The following is a 23,808-nucleotide window of genomic DNA, read 5'->3' as shown; positions in this document are numbered from 1 at the left end:
TGCACAGACATAGTCTATCGTGATTGGTTTACGCATTGGTGATCGCCAGTGAATGCGGAAGTAGTGCGCTCTACTGAGTCACCGTTGTGTCAGCTGATTCTTTCACTGTGAGTATCTTGATCATATTTCATTTTTCTGGGTGTTTAATTTGATTATTCTTGTATGTGTTCGCGGGTACGTTTGGCTGATTATTGTATGAAGTAAATACGCGTGGTTTATCGAGGTTTTTATGTGGGTTATGCCAGCCATGTGTTTGTATGTGGAAGCATTGGCCAGCTGGGATGTTTTACAGGCAGTACGATCGTACACACACACACACACACACACACACACACACACACACACACACACACACACACACACACACACACACACACACACACACACACACACACACAGAGAGAGAGAGAGGGCTGAACTGATGGGAGCTAACATATGAAGAGTATGTTGGTAAACTGTATTTCATTATTGATTATTTCAGTGTGTGTGTGTGTGTGTGTGTGTGTGTGTGTGTGTGTGTGTGTGTGTGTGTGTGTGTGTGTGTGTGTGTGTGTGTGTGTGTGTGTGTATGCATGCATTGCATACAAGCCATTTTCCAAATAATACACACGCGTTGTTCAACAAAATGCTTTTGAATACAAGATACATTTGCATTACATTTTGATATTCGTATTACAGAGCAATTATGCATGGTTCTTTGAAAAAATGTAATATTGTAACTATTATTATTACATTTCTTCTTGTGAATGTACTTGTAAAAAGTGACTGTGTTAGAATTGTGTGTTTTATTGTTATTCACTCTCATTTAATTTAAGGTCTAACCTCAAGGTTTGTTATATATATTTGTGCTATTTAATAGTGTTTAATTTTTCTATCAGATGTCATCATACTATCATGTTGAGTCATTCTGTCATGTATTGATCACTGAAGTCTGGAGCACATTTTGGACAAGAGCGCCTGATAAACGCCGGCTGTATTTACTGAAGCTTGTTTCTGCCACGGAATAAAACATTTTAAAAGACAAGGGGGACTTTTTAATCTTACAATTGCGAGTTTACATCTTGCAATTTTAACTTCCAAAATGGAAGATAGGGAGTCAGTTAAGAAAAAGTCAGAATTGTGAGAAATTAAAATCAGAGCTGCAAGATATAAAGTTGCAATGCGAGAAAATGGTCAGAATTATACATTTGCATGTTTGCTTGTTGACCCCCCCAGAATTATAAACATCACACAAATCTGACTTTACGTCACACAATTCCGACTTTACGTCACACAATTCCGACTTTACGTCACACAAATCTGACTTTACGTCACACAAATCTGACTTTACGTCACACAAATCTGACTTTACGTCACACAAATCTGACTTTACGTCACACAAATCTGACTTTACGTCACACAATTCTGACTTTATACCTCGCAATTCTGACTTTACGTCACACAAATCTGACTTTACGTCACACAATTCTGACTTTATACCTCGCAATTCTGACTTTACGTCACACAATTCTGACTTTATACCTCGCAATTCTGACTTTACGTCACATAAATCTGACTTTATACCTCGCAATTCCGACTTTACGTCACACAAATCTGACTTTACGTCACACAATTCCGACTTTATACCTCGCAATTCTGACTTTACGTCACACAAATCTGACTTTACGTCACACAATTCCGACTTTATACCTCGCAATTCTGACTTTACGTCACACAATTCTGACTTTACGTCACACAATTCTGACTTTATACCTCGCAATTCCGACTTTACGTCACACAAATCTGACTTTACGTCACACAAATCTGACTTTACGTCACACAATTCCGACTTTATACCTCGCAATTCTGACTTTACGTCACACAAATCTGACTTTACGTCACACAATTCCGACTTTATACCTCGCAATTCTGACTTTACGTCACACAATTCTGACTTTACGTCACACAATTCTGACTTTATACCTCGCAATTCTGACTTTACGTCACACAAATCTGACTTTACGTCACACAAATCTGACTTTACGTCACACAATTCCGACTTTATACCTCGCAATTCTGACTTTACGTCACACAAATCTGACTTTACGTCACACAATTCCGACTTTATACCTCGCAATTCTGACTTTAGGTCACACAATTCCGACTTTACGTCACACAATTCTGACTTTATGTCACACAAATCTGACTTTACGTCACACAATTCCGACTTTACGTCACACAAATCTGACTTTACGTCACACAATTCTGACTTTACGTCACACAAATCTGACTTTACGTCACACAATTCTGACTTTACGTCACACAAATCTGACTTTACGTCACACAAATACCGACTTTATACCTCGCAATTCTGACTTTACGTCACACAATTCCGACTTTACGTCACACAAATCTGACTTTACGTCACACAAATCTGACTTTACGTCACACAATTCTGACTTTATACCTCGCAATTCTGACTTTACGTCACACAAATCTGACTTTACGTCACACAATTCCGACTTTATACCTCGCAATTCTGACTTTACGTCACACAAATCTGACTTTACGTCACACAAATCTGACTTTACGTCACACAAATCTGACTTTACGTCACACAAATCTGACTTTACGTCACACAATTCCGACTTTATACCTCGCAATTCTGACTTTACGTCACACAAATCTGACTTTACGTCACACAATTCCGACTTTATACCTCGCAATTCTGACTTTACGTCACATAAATCTGACTTTATACCTCGCAATTCTGACTTTACGTCACACAATTCCGACTTTAAACCTCGCAATTTCGACTTTATCACACAATTCTGAACACACACGCACACACTATATCTTGCTTGCAATTCTGAGTTAACTATGTAACTCTGAAGGAAAAAAAAGATCAGAATTGTGAGAGAAAGTCGCAACCACCTTTTATATTATTTTATTCTTCTGCGGATAATGGAACGATGTTTCCAATATAATTGTCATATCTCTAATGAAGAATGCCTGTCCTGATTGGTCTGTGTATAATCAGAGAGTTCTCCCAGTGAGCTCCAGTGATTGGCAGCTCTTCAAACCCACTGTATCCGTTCACATTCCCCGGGCTCAGCGTTGCGTCTCGCTGCTTTAGCTGAAATGTCTAATTGATGGCTGTGCTCGTGTTACAGGTCAGACTGCTCTTTAAATAGCCCATGACTGCTCGTGCACCAGATCCGGTAGCCTGTGACCGTATGTTTATGATCTCCACGTTGTAACAACAACGAGCTTATGAGTTTAATGTCTCGGGGAATAATTAACTCAAAAGGGATTTAATATTCAATATTCATGAATTTATGAATATGATTTGCCAGTTGTTCATTACGTATTAAAATTTTCCGATAGGGAAAATTGTTTAATTAAATACAAGTAACCCTTTATGAAATTGCTTGAAATTATCCTACTAAGTTTGTCCTGCAAATTAGTTATAGACTTTTCAAATCAATTCTCAATAATGGATTACTGCTTTACGAGCGCATGAGAAACATTAACTTTACTGATCAGGATAAGTTCAATATTTCAAATGGTCATACAGTTTACTTTACTAACATAGTAGCATAAGCAGTTAGGTAACGTTTCGCAAGTTTCATTGACTTTGTGTATGTGGCAGAATAACAGATTCAACTCATTAAATGTCTTTTGAAGGTTTAATAAACACAGACTAAAAATAACACTACAATTCACACAGAAAGTACATACTAAATATGCATCAAGAGAGTAGAAATATAGATATTAACGAAAGAATACATAAAAGAGAATAATGAATAGATTGAAGTTAGAGAGAGATAAAAGAGAGAGAGAGAGAGACAAAGAGAGTGAGAGAGAGAGACAAAGAGAGTGGGGGAGGGTAAGAAACACAACTTTCCTTCAATTCAACCAAATACGACCTTCACGGAGTTAATTTATCCCAACGGGAGAATAACACACCCTCTTTACAGCAGTAAGAAATAGAATACTTGCATTCTTTTTGGTTTCGTTTTGGCTTCTCGCTTGTGTGCGTATGTGTCTCTGCGTGTTCAAATGTCCTGCATGTCCGGCGGTCCTTTCCGAGGTTGGGAGGGAAGCGGCTGTTTGCTTTAGCGATGCTTCGTGTTCTTGAAGATCGGATTGTAGAAGAGAAGATTTTTGGAAGAGATGAGGCCTGCTTGGAGGGCCTGCATTGGTGGCCTGGCTTGAGTGCCAGCCCCCCCCCCCGTGGGTGTTGGCTCCCACAGGAGAGAGTTGAAGAAGTGAACAGAGCGGAGTAAGAGAACAAGAAGAGGGAGAGAGGGAGGGCATCCGAGCACCTCTTTTAAGGTCTGGGAGTAGTCCCACCCTCTGGGGTTAAACTTAACCAATGAGAGTGTTGGGATTTCCCGGCGGGAAATTCCTCAGCAGATTTATGGCTCTTTGTTTGAAGGTTCGACTCAGTGGGTCTCTGAGTCTTCATACTATAATTAATGCAACAAACACACACTGCATTTTCTGAATAAGTGATATACATGGAAGTGTAAGTCGTGAAGTGAGCATTAATTTGATAGGAGACATGACATATATGAGGTTATCTGAACTAGTAATTTGTTAAGACAAAGATAAAAATATGCAAAATACCATACAGAATAAACATTTTACAAGACAGTTATGTGTTTACATATAATGTCCTGGGGTGCATGTTCATTTATAGATGGTTTGTCTATAATTTGAGGCAAAAGCTCTGTGTCTTTGTGTCTGAAACTTCATGTGGCCAAATTCCTTTCGGGGCCATAAAAACCCTTATCAGATGGTTTCCAGGGTGACTGAAGAATCTTTCTCTGTTGTGTTGGGGGAAGGTCTGTCCATCAGCACACTTTCAAAACATATTTGTTAAAGGTAACTGGCGATTGTGTGTTTGATTCGCCTGAGTCGCTACATAATCCCCCCTTTCGCTAGTTGTTGTCCCTCCTATGGACAACAACGAGCGATATCAAAGATTCAGGAAGATCAGACACACCATAGCCATGTTAGGCTCCAGTTGTTTGTGTCTCCTGAAGTGATGGTCGTTCCACGGCAGATAAGGCAGACAGTAGCCCAGTTCAGGTCTCTGTGCTTGTGCAGCAGGTGTCGAGGCAGCAGGTGCCCTGACGGTGCGTCACCTGTCATCCAGAAGTCCGTTTGTGTGGTGCAGGTGTGCTGTGGGCTTTCTGCAGCCCTGGGTGGAACCATGTTCCTCGCAATGGCCAGTCAGTCCTTTAGGTCTCCTGCCTAGGAAGATGGACTGCATCTTGACACTTTTATGTCCTATGCTGACTAGGAACTTTTCAGAGGGTGCCTCGCATTGTGGCCAGGCTGGGTGCCTTCTGGTGATCCACTTTGGTTTCTCTGTTTCAAAGTTCAAAGTCATTGGGGTTTTGAGAATCCCTTCAGAGGCGGCCTTGTGTTCGTTAAAGGCCTTCTTTCTCAAATCACATGCATGACATAGTGTGGGGCTTGGCAGTATTGCCTACAAGGTGACTACCTGGTGTTGGAGGAGAAGGTTCTTGAAGCTGGTATAAGGTTAGGCAGAGGGCTTGGGCTCCTCCCCCCTTTTGCGTTTGTGTGCAGGGCTGGAGGAGCTTGCGCTGCTGATGTGAAGTTCAGGAGAGTACGTCTTTCTTTTAAGGATTCATTTGCAGTTGGTGATCAGCAGTCCAGGTTGCTCTCTCAGTACGATGCCCGAGGCTGGACCCGGTGTGATGATGTCTGGTGGTGGCTGGCCTCTGATTGTCTGGAGGCACAGGAGCATGATCACGGCCGCGTTTCTTAGGCATTTCCAGATCTGTTGCATGGCCTCAGTAGTGAAGTGGATGCCTCTGTCTGAGTTGATTCTCAGTGGCAATCTTGACAGGAAAAAGATGTGATTCATCAGGTGGTATGCCGTGGTCTGGGCGGTGTCGTTGGGTGCTGGTTGACACTCCAACCACTTGGTAAACTGGCACACCACTGTGAGAAAGTACTTTTTGCCTTTTGTGGACCTGGGCAGGGGTTCTATCCGGTCGATTTGTAGGTTTGACCATGGGAAAGTGGTCCCTCTGTGTTGCAGTGGGGCTCTGTGGCTCGGGTTTGCTGGTTGGAACTGGCAGCGAACTATCCCTTCTCTAACATACTCTGCTGCATCTTGATGCATCCCAGGCCCATATGCCACCTGTTTCAGTGTGTCATACGTGGTTCTGGTGCCGTGGTGTCCCGCACATGGTGTGTTGTGGGCGTACATTAGCATCACCCCCCTTTGCGACCGTGGCACTACAAGCTGTGGCGCTGTGTTGCCATCGGGTGCACACCAGAGAATGTTGTCCATAATACGCATCATGTGTCTGGAGTTATGTAGATGCTTGTGGCTAGAGTCATCAATGAGCTCAGAGTCAGTGATAGGGTGGTTGGAGGGGTCTGAGAGGTGGTCAAGAATTGTCTTTATTGCAGTGTCAGAGGTTTGCATATCCGCAATATCGTTGTTGGAAATTTGCGGAGTTAGCGATAGCAGCTGCAAGGCCGTCATTGTAGCCGGTGTCGATCGCTTGCTGTTAGTTAGCACTGCAACAATGGGGCTGGATGTGGGGTGCGGGGGTGCCCACATGTCGCCGTGTGGTGTGTTTTTACTGATTGTATTGCACAGTGGTAGACTTTTGGTTGAGTTGTCTGCCCACAGTGCAGGGATACTGTTTGTTGTGATAATGTCATTCAGCTGTAGGTCATTCATGACCTGGGGGCAGAAGGCATCAGAGTCTTTGGATAGCTGAAATGTGCAAAGTAGCGAACTTGAACTTGGCTTTGGGGCTGAGGCTGTGTTGTCACAGTGTGCTGCAGGGGGTCCCGTGGCCTTTAAGGCCTGGCAGTCTGGCTCTGTGGGAGTTCCTGTGACCTCTGTGACTTGACAGTCTTGCTCAGACGATGTGTGTGTCTGAAGGGGCAGAGGGTCACGCACTTGAGCCCAGACTTTCAGCTGTTTGAAGTCCAGTACGGGTTCGAAGCGGTCCAGCAGGTCTTTTCCGATGAGAAACGGATAAGTGTTCATAGGGGAGATATAGACTGGGTGTATCAGCCTCATAGGTCCAATTGTCAGGTGGATGGAAGCTACGTGCTTGAGCTGGATGTCGTTTTGGCTATAGGACTGCACATTTAGCTTACAAGTGTGAAGGTTAAGGGTGCGATTTTTCCTCTGTGCTTCAAATCTGAGTCTTTCAAACAGTTGGGCGGATATAAGCGTGAGGTCGGAGCCAGTGTCAACTAGGGCTTCGAGCTTAAATTCCCTTTCCATAGTGATAGTCAGATAGAGTTTTCGAGCCATCCCCTTCTCGATTAGGTTTCCCAGGAATCTTGGTGTGGGGACCTGTGTGTTGCTTGATAAGCCGTCTGGATATGTGTCAAGTGTCTCATTATGCGTGCAAACAATCAAAGCAGCGCTTTCTGGTACGCTGGGCTGTCCCATGATGCTGTCTTGATTAGAGGCTGTTGCTGTCAGCTGTAGTGAGTGTGTGCTGCTGACGTGTGGGGGTGCAACAGTTAGTACACTAGTCCGTGGTTGGGGAACAGTGTTCAGGGTGGATGATTCAGTTGCAGGAAGGGCGGGAAGGTTGATTTCAGGTATCATGTCTAGTCGTGCTGTACCTGGTCCGTCCTTCTTGTCTTCCTTGTGAGGTTTCTGTCGGAGGAACTCTTTTAGGATCTTTATGAGCTCTGTAACTTCAGAAGCAGCTACACTTTCTTTGCCAGACGTGGGTTCAGGTCTGGGCCTACCATTGTCCCGTCGAGAGTGGCCTCTTCGCTGGCTTTCTGGGCGAGGCGGGTCCCAGGATCCTTCAGAGCGATCGCTCTGGTACCGTGGACGGTCGCCATTATGACCACGCTGCCTTCTGCTGGCTTGGAGTGGTTTGGACTCTCTGTTGACGGGTCGGTAACTGTGGTTCTGTTTGGCGCCCTCTAGGGTTAGCTCTGGGTGGTGCTCAGAGACAGGGCAGATGGTGGGCTGTTTTACAGTCTTTTCAGAAATGGTTTTCTGTTTGACGTAAGCTTTGTGAGCCAAGTCTCTTAACTGTTGCGTGCCCATGCTGCGCGGGCACGCCAGCACCCCCAGGTGGTAACTGATGGTAGGGTGCAGGTTTCGGAGGAAAAGAGTTTTGAAGTTGATGTCCTCCTCCATGCCTGGGTCGTTACGTGCCCCGAAGTAGGCACGTCGCAGTCTGTTATAAAAGTTCTGTGAGGTCTCACGTCGAGCTTGCTTGAGGTCCATGGCAGTGATGAACCCCTGGTCTGACTCGGGATCGGAGTACTCACGAATTAGAGCTTGTCGTAGATGCCAGTAGTCCGCTTTGATGGCCTCTGGTTGTCGATCCAGAAAGCTGCGTACGTCACGATTAGACGTGGCCCTGAGCAGGTACAGTCTGTCCCATTTGTTCGCGTGAGCGACAGTTTGCAAGTAAAAGTCTATGTCTTTTAAATATGCGTGGACGTCGTGTCCTCCTGCCGGGTCTGGGCTGAAGGTAGGAATATTTCTGGCCAGCTTGTCGAGGTTCTTTGAAGCTTCGTGGCTGTTGACCTTGACTTCCTGGAAGGGCGTCCTTTCCTTTGCTGCTGACGGGGATTCGTGGAGACTGGCGGGTGATCTTTTAAACAGGGGGCTGTCGTCCCCCCTCGTAGCTCTTGCTTCGTGGCTAAAATGTGCGGAGTAACTGGTCAGGGGAAACTGTGTGTTGTGTGTTTCCCCCTTCCGGTAACGTTGCACTATATATGATTGTCTCAGTTCTTTTTGCACCATGTCAAGTTCATCTTTGAGCTCGTGTCTTTGCTGGACGAGCTCGTCGATCTCGGCTTGTGCCGACTGCAAATGTTTTGCATAGACTTTAGCTTTAATGTCTCTGTCTTTAAGTTCATCAGTGGCTCTCTCCAGGAGGGATTCGCCACGCCGAAGCTTTTCGTCGAGGTGTTTCCTGGCGTCTTTCTCTGACTGTATTCGTCGGTCGGTGTCACGACGGAGCTCCTTCAGGGTCTTTTGAAGTCTTTCTATTTCTTTTCTTTGTTCTTTGTCTGTTTCGTCGTCTTTCTCTGTGTCTAGAAGCTGATCTAGACGAAGCTGGGTGAGGGCTTGGTCTCTCCGGGCCTCCTCGGCTTGAAGCTTTAGCGTTGCTGCCTCCTGTTCCAGGTTGGCGTAGCTCCCTTCGCTTAGCCGTGCCTGTGCGATGAGGACGTGGGCGAGGCTTCCGAGGATCTTGGCCACTTCCTTGTTGGAGTAGCTCTGCGTGGGGTCGTGTGTCATCAGCTGGTCTAGCTCTGTGTCCAGTTGTCCCTGGTTCAGCTGCCCCAGACTTCCTTGACTGGTGGCCGTTAGCGCTTCCAGCCATGTCGTTAGGCGGTCCCACGGGACGGCAGGGCTGGGGGCACGGGACATTACTGCGAACGAGAGAAACACAGCACACACACACACACACACAGAGAGAGAGCCAATGCAAGCTTGTTCTAAGCTAACGAGCTATCGTACGGATAGCTGGGAATTTTGGCTAACTGATGTAGACAGTTAGATAATTAGACAATTCAGACAATTAGGTGGGCGGTAGCCCTGGTTGTCACTTGGTGAACTGCTGCTCGGTCGTCCCGGGACTATTTAATTCTCCTTGGGGTCTCTTGGTGAACTGAAAGAAACACAATCGTGATAGTCCAACAGTGAGGATAGGAGAGAGCACAGTGGAAACAAACACAAGATGAATTGGTCTGTAATGAAAGGAATGTCAGCGTGCGCGCCGGGAGTGTTAGGGAAAATTAATAGGCTTAATGCTCAAGATATACTAAAATTCGGCTTGTACTATGGGTTATCCCATTTAGCTCATCCGGGGTGAATTGAGGTCGCTTACGTGGAAGATTAAATATCAAGAGCAATTTAGAAAAAGGCAAAAGTTTCTGTCAAGTAATGATAAAACAAAAAGCACTTTTGATACCGTTTGTAATTACCAGACTGAGCTTTATTCCCAATGGGAGGGGAACAGAAAAACTTTTGCAGAGAAAAATAAAAATAAAAATAAAAATAAAAATTTAATAAAAAAAAAAAAAATTAATTAAAATTAAAAATTAAAATTAAAAATTAAAATAAAATTATAAATAAAATAAAATAAAAGAATTAGAAGCTCAACTTAATTCAAATTAAATTCAAAGCAAGTTTAAATGAAATTTAAATAAGCCTGTAAGGAAAATCAAATAAAAGAAAGCCAATCAAAAATCTTATCCTATAACGATTAATCTCTAAGTGGGAGTTATCCAAATAAAAGAATTAATCAGAAAGGAAGTAGTGATTTAGTGTTGCGCTGACTTAACAGGGTATAACCACACGGTGGCGTCCTTCCTTCCAATTGGACTGTGTGACTTAAACCTAATTTCACTTTGAGTTAGAGGAAGTTATGTTTCTTTTTAAACTTCAAATTCGAATAAGGGTGTTTAATCAGCGAGAAAGGAGACTTGGTAGTTGTTAGAAAAATTGTATAAATGAAACTGTGTACAACAGTAAGCAATAAACAATTTATAGGCTCAAACTTATTTTGTGAAGGCAGAATCAAATGACGGAGAGTGAAACTATCCGAATTTATCCACACGATGGCGCTATTGCGCCCGCCCTAGACTAGAGTTAGTTAGGCGGAAATGCTCACCAGATGGCTTTGTCTGGTTCTAGAGTCGCCCTCTGGCGGTTTGCAAGCGGCGTTGCAATTCTTGAGTCGCCCTCTGGCGGTTTGCAAGCGGCGTTGCAATTCTTGAGTCGCCCTCTGGCGGTTTGCAAGCGGCGTTGCAATTCTTGAGTCGCCCTCTGGCGGTTTGCAAGCGGCGTTGCAATTCTTGAGTCGCCCTCTGGCGGTTTGCAAGCGGCGTTGCAATTTCTGAGTCGCCCTGGCGTTTTGCACTTTACTGGCTCTTGCAAATCATTTACAAATGACTGGTGCTCTAGATGCACGCGTAACAAGACGGGTGAATGCAGGAATTTTCCGTCTGCCTATTCACGCATTTTACATGGACTCCAATAGACATTTATCAATATGGCTGACGGTTTTCAGCATCTCTGATTCAAATGTTTTAGGTCTCAAGTCTTTGGTTAGCTAAGCCAGACTTAAACCAGGAGTTATCGTTTATCTTAACGATATAATAATTATTCTGAGGCCCCTTATATTGTACAGGAGAGTCTCGCCCTGTCCCAATCTTCCGCAATGATAGAAACTTTCCGTAGTTCAGATCAAGCGGGATAACGCAACGTACGTGTCTACAGACATCATCAAAATCTCATTATTTTGATGGAACACATAATATATTGCTCGAGTCAAATGTATGGGTTTCCTACAATACATTTGTTTGGAAATCACGCGGATAAAACCTATTGCGCCTACGGCTGCAGGGGGTTTCGGAGATCACGCGGATTTTCGTACCGTTCATATTTTTATTAATATAATCCGGCTACTTCAACATTTCTCAGCATCTGTTTATGCTTGTGTTCGCCTTGTGCGTACCGTTCAATTCACAAAACAACACCAAAACAAAACGAAACAAAAACGCGCGTGCAGGTTATTAATACTCCAAAAGTACACAATGAATAGAATATGAATATCATTCACACATACACAAACGTTTGAAACTTGCCCGATATTTCTCCACCATATACATGTAACAACAACGAGCTTATGAGTTTAATGTCTCGGGGAATAATTAACTCAAAAGGGATTTAATATTCAATATTCATGAATTTATGAATATGATTTGCCAGTTGTTCATTACGTATTAAAATTTTCCGATAGGGAAAATTGTTTAATTAAATACAAGTAACCCTTTATGAAATTGCTTGAAATTATCCTACTAAGTTTGTCCTGCAAATTAGTTATAGACTTTTCAAATCAATTCTCAATAATGGATTACTGCTTTACGAGCGCATGAGAAACATTAACTTTACTGATCAGGATAAGTTCAATATTTCAAATGGTCATACAGTTTACTTTACTAACATAGTAGCATAAGCAGTTAGGTAACGTTTCGCAAGTTTCATTGACTTTGTGTATGTGGCAGAATAACAGATTCAACTCATTAAATGTCTTTTGAAGGTTTAATAAACACAGACTAAAAATAACACTACAATTCACACAGAAAGTACATACTAAATATGCATCAAGAGAGTAGAAATATAGATATTAACGAAAGAATACATAAAAGAGAATAATGAATAGATTGAAGTTAGAGAGAGATAAAAGAGAGAGAGAGAGAGACAAAGAGAGTGAGAGAGAGAGACAAAGAGAGTGGGGGAGGGTAAGAAACACAACTTTCCTTCAATTCAACCAAATACGACCTTCACGGAGTTAATTTATCCCAACGGGAGAATAACACACCCTCTTTACAGCAGTAAGAAATAGAATACTTGCATTCTTTTTGGTTTCGTTTTGGCTTCTCGCTTGTGTGCGTATGTGTCTCTGCGTGTTCAAATGTCCTGCATGTCCGGCGGTCCTTTCCGAGGTTGGGAGGGAAGCGGCTGTTTGCTTTAGCGATGCTTCGTGTTCTTGAAGATCGGATTGTAGAAGAGAAGATTTTTGGAAGAGATGAGGCCTGCTTGGAGGGCCTGCATTGGTGGCCTGGCTTGAGTGCCAGCCCCCCCCCCCCGTGGGTGTTGGCTCCCACAGGAGAGAGTTGAAGAAGTGAACAGAGCGGAGTAAGAGAACAAGAAGAGGGAGAGAGGGAGGGCATCCGAGCACCTCTTTTAAGGTCTGGGAGTAGTCCCACCCTCTGGGGTTAAACTTAACCAATGAGAGTGTTGGGATTTCCCGGCGGGAAATTCCTCAGCAGATTTATGGCTCTTTGTTTGAAGGTTCGACTCAGTGGGTCTCTGAGTCTTCATACTATAATTAATGCAACAAACACACACTGCATTTTCTGAATAAGTGATATACATGGAAGTGTAAGTCGTGAAGTGAGCATTAATTTGATAGGAGACATGACATATATGAGGTTATCTGAACTAGTAATTTGTTAAGACAAAGATAAAAATATGCAAAATACCATACAGAATAAACATTTTACAAGACAGTTATGTGTTTACATATAATGTCCTGGGGTGCATGTTCATTTATAGATGGTTTGTCTATAATTTGAGGCAAAAGCTCTGTGTCTTTGTGTCTGAAACTTCATGTGGCCAAATTCCTTTCGGGGCCATAAAAACCCTTATCAGATGGTTTCCAGGGTGACTGAAGAATCTTTCTCTGTTGTGTTGGGGGAAGGTCTGTCCATCAGCACACTTTCAAAACATATTTGTTAAAGGTAACTGGCGATTGTGTGTTTGATTCGCCTGAGTCGCTACAACGTTAATATAATTCTCCCATAAGAGGGCTTGAAGTCTAATGGCAGGAGAACGGTTAAAGGAACACTCCAGCGTTTTTAGAAATAGGGCTTATTCAACATCTTTCCTACATTTAGAAATATCAAGGGGGTAATCTAGCGCTCGGAAAGCGTTCCACCCCTAGGGGCTGCCATTGCTAACCAAGCCATCACCTGCTGTTAGCATCCCATTGACTCCTATTCATTTTTGAGTCACTTTGACAGTGAATAACCTTACATCTGAGACGTTTAAAGACTCCATTTGTCCATTGTTTATTTCTAAAGAAACACGACAATGTATAAAAGGCTCCATTACCTTGTATCTTACACTATCGCCCCGCAGAAGCTGTTTTTGTAAAAATAGGCTAATGATTGCGTCATAACCAACGCGACCCTGTCGCACAGTTGAGAAATTACCGTATAGACCTGAGGAGACGCTCGCAGGCAATCTTTTACTGTCTATGAGACAGTCGGGGGGGACGTGGAGACATGTCCTGGAGACTAGTCTGATAAAGTCAAGGGGGAAGAATGGGGAGAAGCCCATAGTGAGCCAAAAGCAACGGGAGAAAATATTTAAACAACGTGATTCAGATTTCACTTTCCACATCTACTAGAAGACTCACAGCTGTCAGACAGGAGGCTCACGTCACATCTACGTCGTCAAGCTCAGTCTGAGCCTGCGCAGTTCGCTCAGCCATCAGGAAGTGAGTGCCCCTAGGTTGACTTCATTCTTTCGCCGTTGACGTCAATGGGGTCGCTGTGTCCATTTCTTTTACTGTCTATGAGAAATATGTGGGCAAATGCATTTTTGTCTCAGTGCATGCATTGTTTTAGTTTGGCAGGGTCGCCGCTAGCTTAGCTTAGCATAATGAATGGAATCCTATGTTGCCAGTTAGCATGTCCTGAGTAAAAGTGATCCCCCCCAAAAACCCCACCTAATTACTTCTTGTGGCCTGCATATTCACAACGAGTACAAATAGCGATGCAGATTAAGACGAGGCGATATAGGCAGATATTGACTTGGGGCTATATTATGGGGAAGCACAAGAAGGAATTAGGTGTTTTTTTAAATTTATTTTTTATCACTTTTACTCAGGACATGCTAGTAGCTGGCAACATAGGATTCCATTCATTATGCTAAGCTAAGCTAGCGGCGACCCTGCCAAACTAAAACAATGCATGCACTGAGACAACTGCATTTGGCCACATATCTAAATGTAGGAAAGATGTTGAATAAGCCCTATTTCTAAAAAACGCTGGAGTGTTCCTTTAACCGTGAGCTGGTGTGTGTGCACTCACTCTGAGTCCTGATAAAGTGTGTTAGTAGCAGGCTGTTTAGATTCGTTTAAATCCCACAAATGGACATGAAACCATGTGTTTTTGAGAGTGTTGCAGCTTGTAATAGCAGTGTCAAACATCACTGGAAGTTATTTTAATTAATATTAATACTTTTATCATTATGTATGTTTACTTGAACATCATCCTATTTATAATCAACATCACATGTTTGCGCACAAACGTGAGCAGATCTCAGATGCTTGTTTTATTGCTCTTTTATCGGATGTTTTGAGTGTTTTTACCTCTTGCACTTTGACATGTAGTGTTTGTGTGTAAGTCCCTCATATCTCTAGTGTGATAATGTGAACTAGATGATGATTGAAGGAACTCTTTTAGTTGTGTGTGTGTGTGTCTGTGTGTTTGTGTGTGTACTGAACTTTGACATGTAGGGGTTTAAATGAATAAATGGCTGTATGTAATAGACTTGACAAGCTTGTTTATATCTTCGGTTTTTTCCAATGTCGTGTTTTGGGTGAAACTCTGAGAATTTCAGGCGAATATAGAAGTGAAACTTTCTTTTCTTTGGTATGGAGAAGTGATCCATAGGTCACAAGCAGAAGCATTTAAATTGTATTCTGCCTAGAAACAGACACACACACACACACACACACACACACACACACACACACACACACACACACGCTCTCCTTCACTAACCTTACTCATCTCAACTAAGAGCCTAACCTGACTCCTGACCCTAAACCTGCCCTTGACCTCATCATAACCGGATCCCTAAAACCAGGTCTTGGCCCTCAAACTGGCCTTTAAAGGCTTTCAGAAAGTGAAGACTGGACAAAATGTCCTCACTTTACTCTCTGTTTGCACATAAACTTACCCATCACACACACACACTCACACACACACACACACACACACACACATGTTGGTCTATGTGGTTTACAGGGACTCTCCATAGGCGTAATGATTTTTATACTGTACAAACCGTATTTTCTATCCCCTTACACTGCCCCTGCCCCTAAACCTACCCATCACACACACACACACACTGCCCCTGCCCCTAAACCTACCCATCACAGGAAACATTCTGCATTTTTACTTTCTCAAAAAAGCATCATTTAGTATGTTTTTAAGGCTATTTGAATTATGAGGACATTTGATATGTCCTCATAAACCACATTTATAGTGTAATACCAGTGTAATAACCATGTAGTTATACAAATTTGTGTCCTCAGAAACCACATAAACAGGCTCACACACACACACACACACACACACACACACACACACACACACACACACACACACACACACTGCCCCTAAACCTACCCATCACAGGAAACATTCTGCATTTTTACTTTCTCAACAAAAAAAAACTCCTCCTGTGTGATTTATAAGCCTTTTGAAAAGTGGGGGCATGGGTAATGTCCTCATATTTCACCCTCTCCTGTAATACCTGTGTCATACCCATGGCATTATACACATTTGTGTCCTGATATTTCACAAAACAAGCGCGCACACACACACACACAGCTGATCTCAAGACTTGATCAAGCTGGATTATATCAGTTCAAAACAGATACAGACACTGGCGTCATCAGCTGAGATAATTTAATGCGCTGAAATCGCCCGTCACGGACAATTGAATTACGTGAGCCTGTGTTTAGCATAGAAGACAATCTGATCTAATTTATTTTCCTTCGGATGAAAACTGCAGATCTTATGGTGAGGGGGAAGCACAGCAGGGCCAATGCAAATACATGAGCAGCTCTTACGTATTAAACTCAAGCGCTAAGATTGTCCCGCTTCAGACATTAATGATTCCTCAGTTCATCGAGGAGAGACGTGCTAGTATTTCTCTAAGCAACTGGAGTTTGCATTTTCTCCTGGCAAATCAGTTCAAATTGTAGTGAATGGTGGTTTTCATGGGCCGTTTATACGACAGTTTTCAACAAAGAAAGGAGACGAATGCATTTTGGCCTTTCACTTACTCGACAACAGCATTTTGTGGACCTGAAAACGCAAACAAAGTGCAAGTTTTTGAAAACGACACCGTTAAGGCCTGCGTGTAAACTACAAATAGGTGATTTTGTAAAAAATGGTGACATCATGCTTCAGTCTTTTGCGCATATTGTTTCTTTACAAAAGTGACATGGCCATCTACTGGCCTGACAGCAGAATACAGCGTTGTTGTCGCAGATCTGTGGGAATTTTTTTGTGTGTGTGTGCGCTCGCATGAGTGAGCTTGTGTGTGCACGTATGTGTCCTTGTCTGTCTGTGTGCACTTGCAGGTGTGTGTGTGTGTGTTAGGGGTTAAAGGCCTTCCGATTTTTTTTAAAGTCAACATGTGATGAAAGTCGAGTCGACTTCGACTATTCACTGACGATCATTAATGAACAAATAAGCCTTGTGCGCAGATATGACGGGTTTTCAAACTTTATGATGCCAAGGACCGCCAAATATGATGAACCTTTATGGGGGACCCCCTTCCTCTATCATCGATATCCTTTTTATGTATGGAAATACATTGATAAATAGTAAGTGTGACATTATAAATACAACATATTGTTTCCAAATTTAAATCGGCTACACCTAATGTTGGATGTATAAACCTGAATTAGAAAGTTTTCAATGAAAAACTAATTGTATACCAATATGCAACTTTCACAATAATGTATGTAAGCAGCTTACGTACCGCGGTAAGACTACTGCTCTACAACCCCAGTGAGCGAGATAAAGGAGACTACAGTGAGACAAACTCACTAGAAACATACAAAGCAAACATACAATTCTGGAAAGTATGCATATGGAAAACAAGGAGAGAAAAAGTTAGAAATTAAACAGATTATTTGTAAGACTGTCCACACAAACACAGGTATTTTCAAAACCACAGCTTTTTCTACGCGGTTTGGCTGTTCGTCCACGCGCAAACGCTGTATCCGGTTACTGAAACCAGACTTTTTTGAAAACTCTGGCCAGGGTGAAGACTGATAAGCGTTGTCGTGTAGATGGTGACACCGGAGATTTCGGCTTTTTAAGTCGAAGTGCGCGCTGTTCTCTCCTTTGTTTGACGTCAGATTTTCCACGTTATCTCCTTTTCTAATGAGTCGAGTCTATGCAGTGGACTACTAACAGCGCTTATCACATGTAGCTATAGCCTACAGATACATGTTCAGTTATTTCATTGTATTGCAGAACAAAGGCGCCAGAATGCAATAATACAAAATAGTAACGCAAGTGTGTGACGCTATTACAGTCTACTTCGGCCCTGCACCTGTGTATTACCTGACACTGAGTCCAAAGTAAAGTCAAAATTAGGTTTTAATCAAAATACCCGTGTACCCAGTTTGAAAACCCCTGGCATATGACACTGCACATAATGTTATTGATCATACATAACAGCTTTTGTATCAGTTCTTTTGTCTTATGATCGTTATATTTCTCACAGATTTCTGCTCGTTCTGAATAAGATAGATAAAGTAGCACAATAAAGATTACATATGAATGCATTAGTAATTGTGTGTGAATTAATTCTACCTGCCAGTGTCTCTACTAACAGTGAAGCTGTGCGTTTTAGTTATCAAGAAATATATGCTTGAACTTTTCAGTTTCTAAGCGATTTTATCGATATTGAACAGTTGACAATACATTTCTGCTCCACTGAATGGTTTTGTTTGAGGCGCGGGCGATCGGCTGTGTGTGCGCGTATTTTTCTTCTATTCTCCCTTTATTCCACACCGCTGTCTGTCCTTTGAACGGCTCGTTTGCTTCCTGCTTCTATGAAGCCCATCCCTCCGATAAACGCAATGGTCTTAGATTGGTCAGACGGCCAAATGTAGTTTCCTGTATTTTTATTGGCTGAAGTGCCAAGCACAGGTTAAGGCCACGCCCCTTCCCATTACGGGCAGAAGTCACATCTGCGGAGACTAGCGAGGGGTTATGATGTCACCAACCCAGGAAGAAGCTCGTTGTAGTCCAAACCGGCCATCTTTGTAGGCAATAATCTGCCGTAACTTTAAAAGACGATATCTCCGTTTGCAGTGAACTTTCAGCGCTGTAACTTTGCAGATACCGTTTATGCTCAAGCAGTGACATTACACACTAACTACAGTTAAAAAAGTCAAATCGAATGCAGCCACCCCTTTAATGCGACATGACAGTGCATTAAAGTCGACTAGTCGGTGTGTATGGGTCAACCTGTCTGTGTAGTGTGTCAGAGGTGCTCCTTATCCCCTTTACACACTAGTGTTGGCCGATCTGATTCTAGATAGTATCTACTGTTTTCATGAACACAAACGGGGCTCGTGTTTGGCTCGCCGCTGTGGGGAAGTTGGTGTAGTTTTCACAGAGCTGACCGCTGGAAAAAAACATCAGCAGGAATAAAAGGGCTTCAGTGATTGAGCTAAAGCACAGTCTGTTCAGGTCAATATTTTTCACTTCGGCCGTTCTTGATTTTGTTCTGAACTCCTCCAAGTGTTTCAAAGGCTGTTATAGTTTCATCCGCCTACGTCTAGTGCAGTACACGGTAAAACATTTTTATTAATGTTTCCAATTGAACATTTTATAGTGACTGATCACATCTAAATTTTTCAGTTGGCCAAATTGAATTTCTGTGAATTGATGAAATTTAATTCACAGTAATGTCACTACAACATTTTCAATTGGAGACCTGATTTTTTTTTTTTTTTACAGGGTATTAAATTATTTAACAAAATAATAATAATAATAATAATAATAATTATTGTTATTGCCACAATATGTTTCTGTATGTTTTAGGGATGCACAATATATCACCACCATACCAGTAGTGTTTTCTATTTTAGCAGCGAAAATCATTCATTTTCAGAACCGTAACGCTTCACAAAGCAACTGAACGATTCAGCGTTTGAATGAATCGTTTGAATGAACGACTCAATGACTCACTCATTAAGACGGCCACCTGCTGCCACCTACTGGAGGTTTAGTTTCATGTTTAAACATTTGTTTCCAACATTTCTTTTTTGTCTATTCAAAACTACAAATCTCTAAACATTATTTAACGCAGTTGATATTTTTCAGTGTAAATTATTTAATTTGATTGGCAACAGCCCTTATAGTGTCTTATTTTAATTTAATGTGTTGATCAAATTTAATAATATAAAATTAAACTTGAAGCATAGCCTATATTTAATAAGACTAGGCGGAAATGCCCTTATATATATCACAAATATGCAGATTTCAATATGTCAAAAGCTGATTGAAGATTGGTAAGAATATTGCTTCAGAATAAATTATATTTACAACACACACACAATTTTTTAAAATAAAAATCAAACTTTTTTTCAGACAAGCAAATTTTTTACTCGGACAAGTGAATGAACGATTTGATGTCACATGAACATGCTTAATGTCAAGCCCTGAAAAGTATATATATAAATATAATACTGTATATTTACAGTTTGGCTATAGTACGATAATACAGAGCTGATTATTGGATTTGGAAACGGCATGTTGTCTTTATACTTTTGCATTTCATTTTTTTCTCACACAAAATGGGTCTGTATATATTTAATCGCTTAATATTTTTGGGATATTTGGGCTATTTTTGGCTATGTCACATTTAAGGATCTATGGCATTAAAAGGAAGGTCCATAGATGACCATAACTCTTGGTATTCAATTGCATTTGTCTATTAATTGAGCGATCACTTGAGCTGTTGGATGATTTGTGAAATGCATGGGTAATGTTTGGGTTCATGATTTCCCTGCTGTGTGTTGAGCTCTGTCGAGTCAGATAAGGCCAGGCGTGTTTGGACCCGTGTGCCGCCACAGTGGGTGCGGCTGTGGGAATGCGGATCTGTCCATTTACTCGAAGGCTTTGCTGTTCTGGAAGCGTTTGGCATCGACTCACGTGTGTTCCTGCGATGGGAGGTTTCCATTAATTGCTTAAAATCAAATGTAGAAAACCCTGTCAGTGGGGAAACCTGTGCAATAATGGCACAATATAATAGTTCCGTGCCGTGGAAACTTGTGGGAAGTTTTAGAGAATTTGTGATGAACGTAAACAGAGAAAATGGGAAAAGTTTCACTTTCCTTTCAGTTCCTCCATCACATATCACAGGTGAGACGTCAGGTGTGAAGCGTTTAGTCGGTGTGTGTGTGTGTGTGTGTGACTTCCATAAAAGGCGTTTGGTGCTGTGTTTAGAGGAGGCGTGTCTGGAGGCTTTGGAAAGCACGGGGAAGTTTAAAACTGATAAACAAGTGCCATAAACACTGAAATGGAACAATTATGCTCATATTATCACTGATTCATAAATTTTAGTCTGTTACATAAAGATTTCGGCTTGGAAAGGATTGAAATAACGACAGTTTTTGGCTTGCAATCCCAAGACAAAAGTGCTTTTAATTTATTGGGGTTTTTTTGTGCCAATTTGCATAATAAAGGAAAAATCTTCTATATTGGTAACGTGTATGTATAAATCATAATCTGTTATGCTGGTTACTCGATTTGCAGTTTTTACATTATAAAGATGTTTTTTTTTCTATCATTATAAAGTCATAATTGCAAATTAATATACATTTTTAAAAACCATTATATACCGGTTAAAAATTTGGAAATATTACAATTTAAAATAATGTTTTTTTTATTTTAATATACTTTAGAATAGTTTATTCCTGTGATCAAAGCTGAATTTATCATCATTACTGCAGTCGTCAGTGTCACATGATCCTTCACTAATCACTCTCATAATCATAAATAATAACAGGTGTGCTGCTTTTTCAGGATTCTTGAATGAAATGAATAACAAAGTTAAAGGACGGCATTTATTTAAAATATGAATCTTTTGTGTAACAATATACACTACCGTTTAAAAGTTTGGGGTCACTCATTCATTGTTTTTCTTTTTTGAAAGAAAGAGAGAGTAATACTTTTATTCAGCGAGGATGTTTCATAAAAATTGATAGTAAAGATTTTATTTGGAAAATAAATGAAGTTCTTTTTAACTTTAAAAATCAGCACATTATGATTTCTAAAAAGATTGTGACGGCCGGAGTAATGATGCTGGAAAATCAACTTTGCATCAGATGAATAAATTATATTTTAAAGCATATTAAAATAGAAAACCATTATTTTAAACTGTAAAAATATTTTACAAAATGTTATCTTTTATATAGGCTATACATATAAATGCTGGGTTGTTTTAACCCAATGTTGGGTCAAATATGGACTAACCCAGCAATTGTTTTTTTTCCCTGTGGTTGGGTTAAATATTTACTTAAAACGACCAAACATTGGGTTGTTTTTTACTCAGAATTTTTTTGTATGTATGTATGTATGTATGTATATATATATATATATATATATATATAATATTATTTTTATTAATTATTTTTATTTTATTAAATGAGCGTTTGCTGCTGGGCTGTCGCCTATAGAAACCCTGCAGTCATTAAACCGAGCTAAACTCGACTTAAATGACTTCCTCTTCCAGTTTTAGCCAGTTCATCCCAGGACGGGAGCGGGGTCTCGGGAGGGGTCCGGGGAGGGACTCCTGGGGGCGTAGCATGCAAAACGAAACGCAGCGCGCGCGCTTATGGACGTGTGTTCTCCTATATGCGCGCGCACGCGGCAGAACACACACATGCCTTCAGAGTTTGTTTATGGCACAGAGGTACGTAAACTCGCCTGCTGTGCATGTGCTGAGATACGCAAGAACAGCGCTGTCACGTACTACACGCCTGAATCTCCGCCCTGTGTGTGTGTGTGTGTGTGTGTGTGTGTGTGTAGGCGTGACCGTGGCATGAAGTCTACGCGAGTGTGTGTCCACGCACAGAGACGCGTTCAGGTAAGAGGGAGCTCAACTTCTTTTCTCTTGTCTCGAGCTTTTTATTGACGGACACGCTGTTGCGCGCGAGTGGAATGTTGCGCTTGTTTCAGTGTTCTAAAGTCTAGAACGTTCACGCGACTGATACAGCGTTTCACCGTAGCGCGTTCTGAACTTTAGAACGTTCAGCGGCTGATACAATGTATCAGTGTTCAATGATACAGTGTCGCGCAGTTCAACTCTTCTTTTTTTTTAAACGCAATAAGATGAAAAAGTGTCAATGACGGGTCTCGTAAGAGTTTGTGCTGAGTGTGTGTGTGTGTGTGTGTGTGTTTGCAGGAGTTTAAATCAGAGGGTGTGTTGAAATGAATCTGGAGCACTGTGTGTAAAGGCTGCCCTCTCGCATTGGAGCAGAGCTGTCATGTTGGAGACTGTTAGTTTTTTGGCATGACAACTTTTCTACTGTGCACCCTGCCTCCCATGATAAAAATAAAAAAATGTTATAGCACTGGATACTACATATGCCAATTTTATTTACATGTTATTGTTGTCTTTCACAAATAAATAAGAATTAAAATCTTTAATTTTTTTCTTTTGCAAAAATAGCTGGACATTATACATACACTGTAAAAAAAAATATTTAGAAATGACGTAACCTGGTTGCCTTAATTTTGAGTTCATTGAAATTAAAATTGAGTTAATACAATGAACATTTTTTTGAGATTCGACAACCTTTATTAAAATATTATTGAAAGATTTGGTAAGCATATTGGGTAATTGTGTGTTTTATTTCTGATGACGCAGTGAAACATGCCAAATTGTGCTATTTTCATGATTTATCAAATTTTTTATGTGGTTCAGATACAATAATATTTTGAGTTTCTATTTATTAAACAAATTTCCTTCATTGTATTAACTCAAACTTTTAATTTCAATAAACTCAATTTAAGGCAACCAGGTTACTTACTTTTTTAAGTTAAACCAACAAAAAACAATATATATATATATATATTTTCCAGTGTAGCAATAATGCTACTCCATGACACCTATATTCATCAGCTCAAGATTTAAATTACTTTATTGGCATTTTTATTATTTCTAGTGGATTTGGTCTTTTTGGAAGGAAACACAGAATCCGTGCGTGTGTGTGTGTGTGTGTGTGTGTGTGTGTGTTCCATGAGCTCTGGCACCTGTGGAGTTTTTACTTTCCTTTTCTTGTAAATCAAAGCTCATCCTATTAGTCCGCTTGGAGCCAGAGATCAAGGTCGTGTCAGCGGGTGAGCAACTCAACGCAGCGTGCGTTCCCATGGGTGTGTACACGCACACATTCACACACACACTCACATTCACACACACTCCCACAAACACACTCA

The 23,808-nt window shown here is 41.3% G+C and overlaps 1 protein-coding gene across 2 annotated transcripts in view; it reads left to right on the top strand.

Annotated features, from left to right (window-relative positions):
• Positions 1 to 44: 44 nt before the first annotated feature.
• mtmr4 (myotubularin related protein 4) overlaps positions 45 to 23,808 on the top strand; it is a 133,017-nt gene continuing 109,253 nt past the window's right edge. The window contains exon 1 of one of the 2 annotated variants that reach the window (XM_067439696.1): positions 45 to 107. The gene's annotated coding sequence lies outside the window, so the exon portion shown is untranslated. Of the gene's footprint in view, positions 108 to 22,358; positions 22,457 to 23,808 lie in introns of those variants that run through there. The other variant, XM_067439697.1, reaches the window with a different exon arrangement.

This window comes from Pseudorasbora parva, chromosome 3 (genome assembly GCF_024679245.1).
Source record: "Pseudorasbora parva isolate DD20220531a chromosome 3, ASM2467924v1, whole genome shotgun sequence".
Taxonomy (NCBI): domain Eukaryota; kingdom Metazoa; phylum Chordata; class Actinopteri; order Cypriniformes; family Gobionidae; genus Pseudorasbora; species Pseudorasbora parva.
This window is presented reverse-complemented; position numbering and strand designations above follow the sequence as displayed.